Source organism: Monopterus albus, unplaced genomic scaffold (assembly GCF_001952655.1).
Source record: "Monopterus albus unplaced genomic scaffold, M_albus_1.0 scaffold34.1, whole genome shotgun sequence".
NCBI lineage: Eukaryota > Metazoa > Chordata > Actinopteri > Synbranchiformes > Synbranchidae > Monopterus > Monopterus albus.
Window position 1 is genome coordinate 3,628,905 of NW_018127914.1, and position 10,952 is coordinate 3,639,856.

Here is a 10,952-nt window from a genome sequence, read left to right on the forward strand (position 1 = left end):
AAAAAATGAACTTAAATGATTTTAGCATGTGGCTGCAATAGTGAGTTTGACAGTTCATATTAAAGATGCAGACAGGAAAGATGGGAGAGAAGTACACCATAACAGTATTATACCTCTTAAATGTCACTCAGCCATAATTTTAATTGAATTAACTATTAAAGAATTAAACCTACCATCCTATTTGGATGAATGCACATTGTTTTTCCACACCTTCACACTGAGTGGTGTGGAAGTAAATAAATCTGACAGTTATCTGAGGCACTGTATGAGTAATCAGAGTTTGATTTATTACTGCAGAAGCTGTTGGCTGTGACAGAGATCTACATTATTGCTGTTTCAAAGCTGTATTTTCCATCCTGTCACTGTGAGGTTGCGAAGACATAGGTTTATGTAGCACCTCAGGAGGTGTCCTAGATATTTTCACAGGTAGGAATTGCTTTTTCAGTTAGGAAAGTTGATCATTTACTCTAAGGCCTAAAAGTAGGATCAGCTAGAATTACTGCTGTGCACTTGTATGCCACCTCTAACTAGTCAAATTCACAGGAATGGGACACACTTGAGGATACAGTGACCTTGGCCTTTGACCATCAAAATCTATACAGATCACCCTTGAATCCAAGTGGACATTTGTGCCAAATTTGAAGAAATTCATTGTCCAGATTGGCCACTTAAAGTTAACAGTATGCAGTATATTTCAGATATTATTTTAGTAGAAACATCCCCAAAGGTTATCTTAATGGGGTGAGTTGCTGTCGAAGGCTCCTGTGACCCCAGACCCAGTAAACAGCCTGGCAGCAGTGCAGAGCTGTTCCCTTCTAGATGTTTTTATTGTGATAACACACTTAACCAATCAGAGAAGTCCACTCTCAGGGATGGGAGCTCACGGCTGTCAATCGATACATGAACGTGCTTTGCCTCTATTGACATGGCTACAGGCTAGCAAGCTACTGATTTCAGAGTTAGCTGAGACAGTTACATAAACAAGGTCAAGAAGTGAGAGTTTTGAAGAGAAGAAAAGCAACAAACAAAATTGGATTTAGATTGTAAAGCACATGGAGAGAGTTGACAGAGGGATTTACATCCGGATGTTGATTTGGCATTGTTTCCGTTTGACTGGTATGTTGAGAATTTATTATTTATAGTAGTGTGATGAGGATTCAAACCATTACCCTTTGTACTTGTAGATAAATCATGCCAGAACATGTCATTTGCGCTCCCAGTGTGACTTACAGCAGCTGTCTAAACTAAGGATGCCACTGTGTTGCTACTCTCTGTTATAATAATCAGATAGTTGCATCCAAGCAGGTTCACTCACAAGCCACCCGGTCAGTCTGCTGCAGCTGTCAAATCAGTTTGTAGATGTAAAGGACATTATTCTATTTTCAACCAGCTGAATGTGTTGTAGACTCCACTAACTTTGTGGGGGGGTTTTTTTGTGTTTTTTTTTGCCCCCAGGAGTCTGGCTGTTGTCACCCTGGTTTGGCACTCGCTGCAGTGATATTACTTTGCATCTCACTCTTCAGATGTAGCCACACTCCACAGTGTGTTTTATTCAGTTTCAAATGTGTTTCTGAACAGCATGTGTCCTTGAGTAGCTAAGTGTTTTTTTTGTGATGCGACTGTGCAGATTGACTTATAAAACTTTTCTGTGGACTTGCAGGAGCCATTCTGATTTCTCTGCCGATGTTCACAAACTGTGCTGGCTGTAAATGTGTCGTGTTTGCCTGTCATGTAGTGGAAGTAGCTGTACAGTTTTATTGTTTTACAGGAGTCATGAAGCAGGTCAGTCAGTTAAGTGAGTTGCGTTGTTTTAATGCCCACCAGCTGAATTTTGTAGTGTCTGCTAATTGGGTGAATATTGCTCCGAACTGTGGCTCCGTGACCGTGGTTTGGTGTTCATGGTGGGCTGGGTGGAGCTGAGCAAACAGCAAGAGGGAAGGCTAATCAGACTGGAGGCGATTGGTTCTAGTCTAGATTTTGAATTCCTACTGATTGTAGCTTTAAGACCGATTTCCTACTCTGTGCTGCTTGTAAATACTTTTACTGCTTTTTTTTTCCCTGAAAAAGCCAGTCGATGCAACTACAGGCCTCATTCAACACAAATGTGAAACATGAGCTGAAATCTAAGTACATGTTCACATGCACAAGTGTACACACTGTCCCATAGCACCACTGTCAGTTCACAGTTAATGCATGAGAATATCAGTGTCTGATATGGGTATGTTTAATAATTCAGAGAAAAGCTGGGGTCATATCTAAGATGTGTTATGAGGCTATTGTCCTCAGGGAGATGCAGAAGGACAGATGCAGCATAGGAGCAGCGAGAAGGCTTTCGACAAGAGTAGAACAAAATCAATGCTTTGAGTAGTGACTAATAAACCCCTCCTCAGTGGTCTAACACAGGGGTGATTATTATATCTCCGAGGGCAGTGCAGCACTGAGGGGCTATTATTACTTTACAAATGGAGTGTGTTCTCATTGAGCTGAGGCAGAGGTCAGGGGCTGAGTATTTGTCCATGCACACTGTGTCGCAAATGATGAAGTGAATAAAAATTGTGTAGGGTTACACTGGTGTTGTTGATGTGAGCACAAAAACAAGTGTGCACAAATACAACCATCAGTCCTTGTGTCAGCATACTCCCATATGTTGCTCCTCACTACCTACAAGCAAAAGAAGCACGTCTTCATGTAGAGACAGAAATAAGATACATAAGGCTGTTTAGTTTGTTTAATAAAAGAGCAAGGTATAGACCTGTTCTATAGGAAAAGTAACCTTAAATGACTTCTGTTGTGATCTGACACTATAGAGAAAATAAAATTAAGAAAGACCTTGATAGCTGCTGCTGTTATGTGTGGCTGCCATGTTGGTACAGGGCCACGGTGCCTCTTAATGCACGTCTGTCCACAGTTAGAATCATAATTCACTGAATTCATTTTAGTCTGTTTTTGCAGCACTTTGGTTCGTTACAGATCCAGAGCACTTCATGTAGATAGAAACACTAATGTTTCTATGACACAATATTTAAGATCATCCTGCCCTTACATCTTACTTACATGCCACAGTTCTTTTCAAAATTACATTTCTAGTGAAAGAGTATTTTGCTGATTTACATTTTTAATTCACACATTTACAACACAGAGTTTGCCTCTAGTGTCCCAGCAGGGCCGTGTAGCTGCAGGCTCAGTCCGTAGTGCTACTGGCCCTTTTCTTTTTTTTGGGAACGGTTGCACATTAGTTACACATTTGTGCTTTTGCAGCCAACATGGAGGTGACACTTCCACACATTTTAAAGAAGGATTAATTGAGATACATTCAACATGTTGGCAACAGTAAAATATTGTAGTGGAATGTTATTTCCTGTTGCGTGCTTTTGCAGTTTCTTTCATTACATCATCCAAAAGCAGCACAGACCTGTGGTGCTTTCTACACTGTGAAGTGGCCTGAACTTCTCCTGCGGTGGTGGTGGGAGAGAAAACAATCTTGTATTTGAAAATGACAAATGTGCATGGAGTGATAAAGAATAAAGAGTTCTAAACAATGTGTTCTCATGTTTTCCCAATTTTCTTTTCGCTCTACCTCCTGAGCCACAAATGTAAATGGTCTGATACTTTTTGGTCTTATACTTGTATAACACATTTACTATGCTTTATGCTGGCTTTCACACTACTTGGCCTCTCGAGCGCTCACACGTTGACTGGACAAGCCGGGACTCCTCCTGACAGGTAATTACAGGTACCGCTTTCTTCATCACACCTTTCTCAGCTTGTTGGTTTCAGGAGGCACTTCACTTAGCCATGGAGGTCCATCTTAGTCATGATCCTAGGATAGGCTGTTGGAAAATCAACTGGCACGAATTTTGTTATCTTCAGTCTCCGATTGTGGGGATGATATCTCCCCCCCCTTGTACTGTGTGTTAAAGCCAGGGCTGCTCAGCTGATAAGGATGCCAAAAGCTTTACCCAATGGCGTGGACTCCCTGTCCTTCAGTAACGCCAGCTAGGAGATCCTCACTACCTACAAGCAAAAGAAGCACGTCTTCAAACCATGGTGACAATCCATCCTACTCATCCTGTTTTTCTCAGTCCTCTCACACTTAAAAAAAAAAAAAACACACTTATTTACTCTTTACCAAAGTTAGATAACATAGTTTTACAGAGGTTAATGGTTAGAAAATGGCTTGTACTTTATTTTGTAAAGCACTTGGAGCTGCGCTTTGTAGTAAAGGCGCTGTTAAATACAGTTTTATCTTTTACCTGATGCAGTGGCTACTTGGAGGTTTATCTTTGAAGTTTGCAAGTAACAGACTCCAGGAAGTCACTGCCTCCAGTCAAGAAATTACCCAGCACATAGTTCCTGTTGTTCGTGATTTTTGTATAGATTAAACAGATACAACATTAGGAGGCTTCAGAGGTACAGCACATTGCATTCACCAAAGGGAAGAAAAAGGGAGAATCTTGTAATTCTAACTTATCTAATAATTATGAAATGTTTTCTCAATTAATTGTAGGGGTTAGAACACTTTGGAAACTTGAAGAGTCAAGAATCTTTATTGTCATTGTGCATAGCACAATGAAATTCTTTCCAGCAGCTATTGGCTTAAAAGACACATTATTTACATAATGCAAAATTGTATAAGTCAATATAAAAATATGAATAAATAAAAAGGGATGTATGGGACCTAATCAGATCCAATATATATATCCAATATCATTTAAATCCATGGCTCTTGTGTTGTGTGCCTGGATATTAATACAGTTCTTTTGTTTTTCTGGTCCTTTTGGATTACCATTGTGTATGCATGCTTTGTTTAAGATTCCGTGCTTTTTCAGTGTAATTAACTTATTTTTTTACTAACCTTCTGTGTTGTCCTTTTTGTTAATGGGTGGTTCATTTGAACTTGACCAGATAAATTTGTATGCATCAGTGTTTCTTTCCATTATGTCACATTTTCAAACAAAACATGCATTTTGATTTACAAAAATAAGCAAACAAAAACCACTGCATAGAGCAGGTTTATGGCTTGTATTTCTGTGACTGTCTTTTTGCAGATATTCCACAGTTTCTGACAAAATCTCGTATATTTTGCAGTTCTTTGTTCTTAAACAGCCTTCTGTCTGTCAGCTTGCACTGAGTGCATTCATCTTTGGTGGCCAGTTTTCCTTTAGCTATACGCCCTTTGAAATGTCACATTACAGCTGTGATCTCAGCCTTAGACCGTGCTCCCAAGGTGTCCTCTTGGGATTGTGTTAAGCAACATCTCCTGGAAAATATGCTGAATAAGAAATATTAAACAACTGCTACAACTGACAAGACTCCAAGATAAAGTTGTCAGAAATTAAAATAAACCTACAATTTATACCATATTGCAGTGTACTTCCATTTTCCCTTAGGTTAATTTCACTAAATTTGAGCTTTTGATTTGTAATTTTTGTTCTTTACTTTTAAATGTTTTTAATGCCTTTTGTTTTTTATACCAATACTTTAAAAGAACCCAAAGCACTTTAAATTGAGGTGTTATTGAAAGGTAGTATAAAAATAAACGAGTTACCTTCAGAGGCAGAGAGTCTCGTTCACTGTTGTGGACGCTGATGGTTCTGCTGAACACAAAATTTCACGTTATTTTAATATGGGAGAGGTACAGTATACAAAAGGAGTAAACTTTTGAGTAATGTCATTGTCAACACCTTTCATTAAATGCAGTATTTCTAAATTAAGATTTTTTCTTCTCGTTAACAATGAAAAACAAATACATCAAAAAGACTATACTGAAAATACAGGCCCCAAAGTAGGACCTCAGGGCAACAAAAGTGAACAAACCTTTGATCAATGACACACAAAAACGTTTTATCACAGAACCAGCGAGGCCACAGTCTATCCCCCCTGGAGGAAAGACCCAATATACACCATGGACCTTACAAACCATAGTCAAAATGTTTTTATATACACAATGTTTTACTGACTGTCCATGCATGGTTGTGCTTACAAACTGTATTACATTCAGCTGCTTCCATACACACACAGAAATCCAACAAAAAAGTCTGGTAGATTTAGCATTTATGCACACGTAATATCATCAAGCATCACCTTAGAATTCAGTTACCTTTCCGAGACTGGCAACGGGACCAACTGCTGGACTATTCTCATGCAGCACCCCTGCATGCTTTAGTAAGATTGTATCCCCTTTCTCATTGAAGTATAATATGAGGCTGTCATTCAGTGCAGCAGATTTTTAAATAACCATTTGTGTGAAGATATTTTATACCTCTTCAGTCTTTAACTGTAGGTGGAGTGTTTGAGTCCCCAGACACTCTCTGTGGCTTTTCCTCATCCACACTCTGCAGAATAAAAGAAAAGAATATTCTCATTAGGTGGAACTGACTCAAGAATGTCCATGTATTTCATGCTGCCAAAGGGAAGTATGGCTGTCCTTCTTTGTCAGGTTATACATTGTACAATGTATACCATACAGTCAGCTGGCCTGCCATGTTACTGCATGAGTTTCAGCTCATACACCGAGGTAAACATTATGCTCACGGTGAATTGGTCATAAGTATTCAGACAGGTGTGTGGCTTTCCTAATCAACTGATGCATTCAGAATTCAGGTACTTCTACATATTTAAGTGATAAACATTACACCAATAAAATGTAATTATACATATCTCTGTGTGCATCATGTGTGTGGTATTATACTTATCTCTGTGTGCATCATGTGTGTGGTAGTATAGTTGTTTTACTTACCTTGCTTCTGCAAGGCCATTCAGAGTCACCATAATTGCAGGTAATTTCTTCTCTGGGATTTATGTCTCAAACAGAAAAAGATGTGGCTTCCCTTGCACTGCTATATATTTTATCTTGGATTAAAGTGATTGTCATTAACAGGTCTTCCATAAGACCCATGCTATTTTGATGCATCAATGCTATAGAAACACATAATTATATTAATCCAATCATTCATTTTATATACGTGGGCAGTATAAATTAACCATAACTTTAAAACCTTTATGAACCAAAACTGGCATGTCACTATTTCATTTTAATCATATGTTGTACTGATATATAATACTTACCACCATAGTTTTCCATTATACTTGAACTCAAACATGAACACCTTCTGGCCGCTGTCTTCTCTCACGCTCCTGCTGGCTAATCAGTTCCTTTCTATATTCACAGACAAAATTTCCTTTTGTAAATGAGGTCGAAGTAAAGAGGCCACGACCTAGTTAATACACAAATTACAAATATGTGACAAAAGGTTAGGGTATATTTTAAATTACATATGTATAAAAATTAGTCATCACAAAATTATCAAGATTTTATTTACCTTTACAAGCATTGCTGTATTGGATGTGCAGACCAGTTTCAGTTAAGAACAGTGGTGGTTAGTAAATGTATATTTTTAGGCTACTTATTGCATTCAGTCGGTCTGCTATTGCCTGTTCTTCTTGTTTTATTACAGTGGCCGTGTTTCTGTTTTCACAGATTATGTGCTTTAATTCCTTGTAGGCTTCCATGAGTAGCTCTTGCTTGATGGGTGAGAAGTATGCAGCGCCCGTCTTCTCTGCCAGTGTTTAGGTGATCGACCTCGTGGTCTGTTGAAGAACCTTTCTCAACCTGGCTTAACCATCGCGAAACGTATTAACCCAGGATGCACTTAGTGGAGTAGGTCAAGCCTCGCTTTTTCTTGTTAACCTGAATTTCTTAAATCTGCCTTTGTAAAATAGCCCTCAGTTCTTGACAGTTTGTCTTTACTGTGAACACATTTCAGTCGATACCATGAAAAGTATAAAGGATAATTGTGTTTTGTAAACCAAATTGTAAGGAATTTCTTTGTACTGTATATATATACATCATTAACACTGCTTATAAAAAGAGACAGAAGTGCAGTTATCATCAAATAAGAGTTTATTTTTTTTTATAAATCATTCTTACAAAATTGGCATTTATCTATTTCATCTGTGACTTCTATAAAAGTCTTCTGTTAATTACAAGGTAGGAGGGAGGAGAAGGTGTTAGGACAGTGGAGCTCGACTGGGGCCTTACAGATCAACAGGTAATACTGCTGATGGGTAATGTGATACAGCCAATCGCTGATAAATAATCCTGGACAGGAAGTAGCCATGCGTCGTTGCCTTAGCAACCGTGTCCAAACACAAAGGTGAAAACCGGGTGTTATAGGAGAATGGAAGGTGTGACTCATCCAGTGTATGAAGGCAGGGGTATTCAGTTCTTGTACACGGTGCAATTAACGTCCATCTACTAGAAAGAACAAGTCCAGGACAGACAGTGCTCGGCATGTCAAGAACTCTAAATATTGATAAAAGGCACAAATCAAGAACAGACTAGTTTCCAACGCCACTATAAACACCAACTGCCTGGCACATTTTCTGTAAACCTTCTGTGTTGAAACTCACAATAATTTGCATAATGTTCCCCCGATCATTTGACGGACGTGACAGAGGCATTTTTATGGCAAGCCGTTTTAACATTTCAATCACAATCCAATCTGTAACTATGCTTTAGATATAGTGTCTTAGATATACAATAGCGTTGCTCCCAGTAAATATCCACAATAACATATTTACTGTACTTCAAGATATTTACAACTTTACTAGTTAAAACAAAATTTTTAATTCCTTAAAGTATAAGTGGCCATTTTAAAATTTAATTGCCAATTCCTTGTCAAGAAGAACATTTCAGATATATCCACAAAGTCATTCATCCTAGGACAAATGATGTTGCTTTTGCTAATTACTTTGCTAATGTGTATTGGGTTCTCAATTTCAGATATTCACATCATTGAACATGACGTTTCTGGCTATCAAAAGTGGAACTGAAAGCCCAATACATGAGTAGCAAAAATGATGTCATTTGTCCTAGGGAAGAGCATCATAGCGGATATCTGCAATGAACATCCAGTCTAAATGTTAAATTGGCTTGCCATACGTTTTAGCCGATGCAGTGGTTTTCCTTATGGTCTAACTCACATCCATCACACTCACTGAGCTCTGGACATATATTGTACAGCATACCAACTGAAAGATGGGGAGTTTCTGTGAACGTTTGTAATGCATTGCAGGAAGATGTTGCAGCAGAATCTTAAAATATTTCCATCTGGTAAAGGGGACCCAGCTGCTGATTATTTCCATGTTTCAGTCGGCATAGTCTTTATTGGTACTTTGCAATTAGACTCCTGTGGAGAGCCAAGATGGTGTGGCCCAGTCCAATTCTACATCACTGGTATATGCGATCTTACTCTGACTCTGAAAAAGTGATATCGGTCTTGGGCAGTTCTGGATGAGAAAGTGAAGTGTGATGGATGATTCCCTTGAAAACCAATGCAAAGTGAAACCTGAGCTGTATATCGGCATCGGTATGGATTAATGTGCACAGCATGTAGAAGATAAACTGAATAAATACCATTAACTCCCTTCAGCGATGCTGGATCAATCTTATGTTCTCACCCTGTCATCTCATATTGTACATAGTCTTTTTTTCTTTTTCAAAAATAAATATGTCTATGTACAGTGCTGAGAGTGGCAGGGGGTTAGAAACTGTGGATTTTATTTTTTTTGCAAAGCTGGGGGGACATGGTTCTGTTAAAATCATCAACAACAGTGACTGAGACTGTCAGACATTAAAGGCTCAATATGGATTCAAACAATATGGTTCTGTGAAGATGAAGTAGGATCTAGATGCAAACCATGTCAGGAGTACGTTTTTCCCACATTCACATACTGTAGATGATCAAACATTTTCTCTCGTGACTCCACATTAAACAGATCATAAATCTTTCGTGGTAAACAATTCACACTCCAGACTTTAAGTTCCACAACATAAATACAAATGATGGTGTTGAAAACAGTGATGTAAAAAAAAAAAAAAAGTCCCATGTTTAATACAAGGCTGTTGCAGTATTTGGATGTGACACTTGAAAGCGCAAGCCTGGTCTCCAACCTTTTATACTCTGAGAGCTACTCATGTTTTATATTAGGTTACTAGTTGCATTTAATCACATATGGTGGTTCCACTACTGGAACCTGACGAACCCTGTACTTCCTCTAATTATCACCAAGCATAGCCTCTGGGGTTGACGCAGACCATCCTACCTTGTTTTTCCACTATATTTTCTCTGTGCCTGTCATTTTTACATTGGGATCCTGCACTAGTGCCATTCCAAAGGGTCGCCAATATCCTGTCCTTGTGCAGTTCATAGAGATCAACCAAGGCTGGTATAATCACGAGTCAGCCAGAGGCGAGATGTGACGTCGCTCGGCGGGACATCTGTGTATTTGATTGGATTGCAGTTTGTTCAGGTTCGCTAAACGCAGTTCAGTTGTATAGCATTTTTAGTTTTACCATGCATGAATTGCAGGCTACATACTGTATATTCTCTGAACCCTTATGCAAACTACTCAGGGAGCGAGTTACTGGTAGCTTGTGAGCGACATGCTGGAGACCCCTGCTGTAAAGGCTCTGCGATATGTTTAACATAAACTCTTTGTAGAACAAACTAAAAACAAATCAATGAAAAACCCTCAAAGAACCACACTGAATGTGTGACACTGATATTGATGATGTTGATGACAGCTACTGATTAACATGCACACGGAAAAGCTTTTGCTGAGGCATTATGCTGAATGTTTGCCTGACAGAAAAGGCCACTAAAAGCACGCTGCTTTCATTCAAGCGTCTACAAACTTAATGTGAGAGAGGACTGTCTGTGCTCTCGACCACATGCAGACCTAATGACAGCATTCAGCAGCTCAACCACGAGCCAGCCATTTTCTCAGACAGCCTCTCACTTCAAAATGATCAATTAAAGGTTGAAATAACTAGTCATTTTAACATTTTGATCTGGTTGTCCAATACCAATAAAGTAATTTATGGTGCAATACATTAGGCGAGTTGATGCGGAGACAACAGTGATGTGAGCAGCTTTTAAAAGCATTGT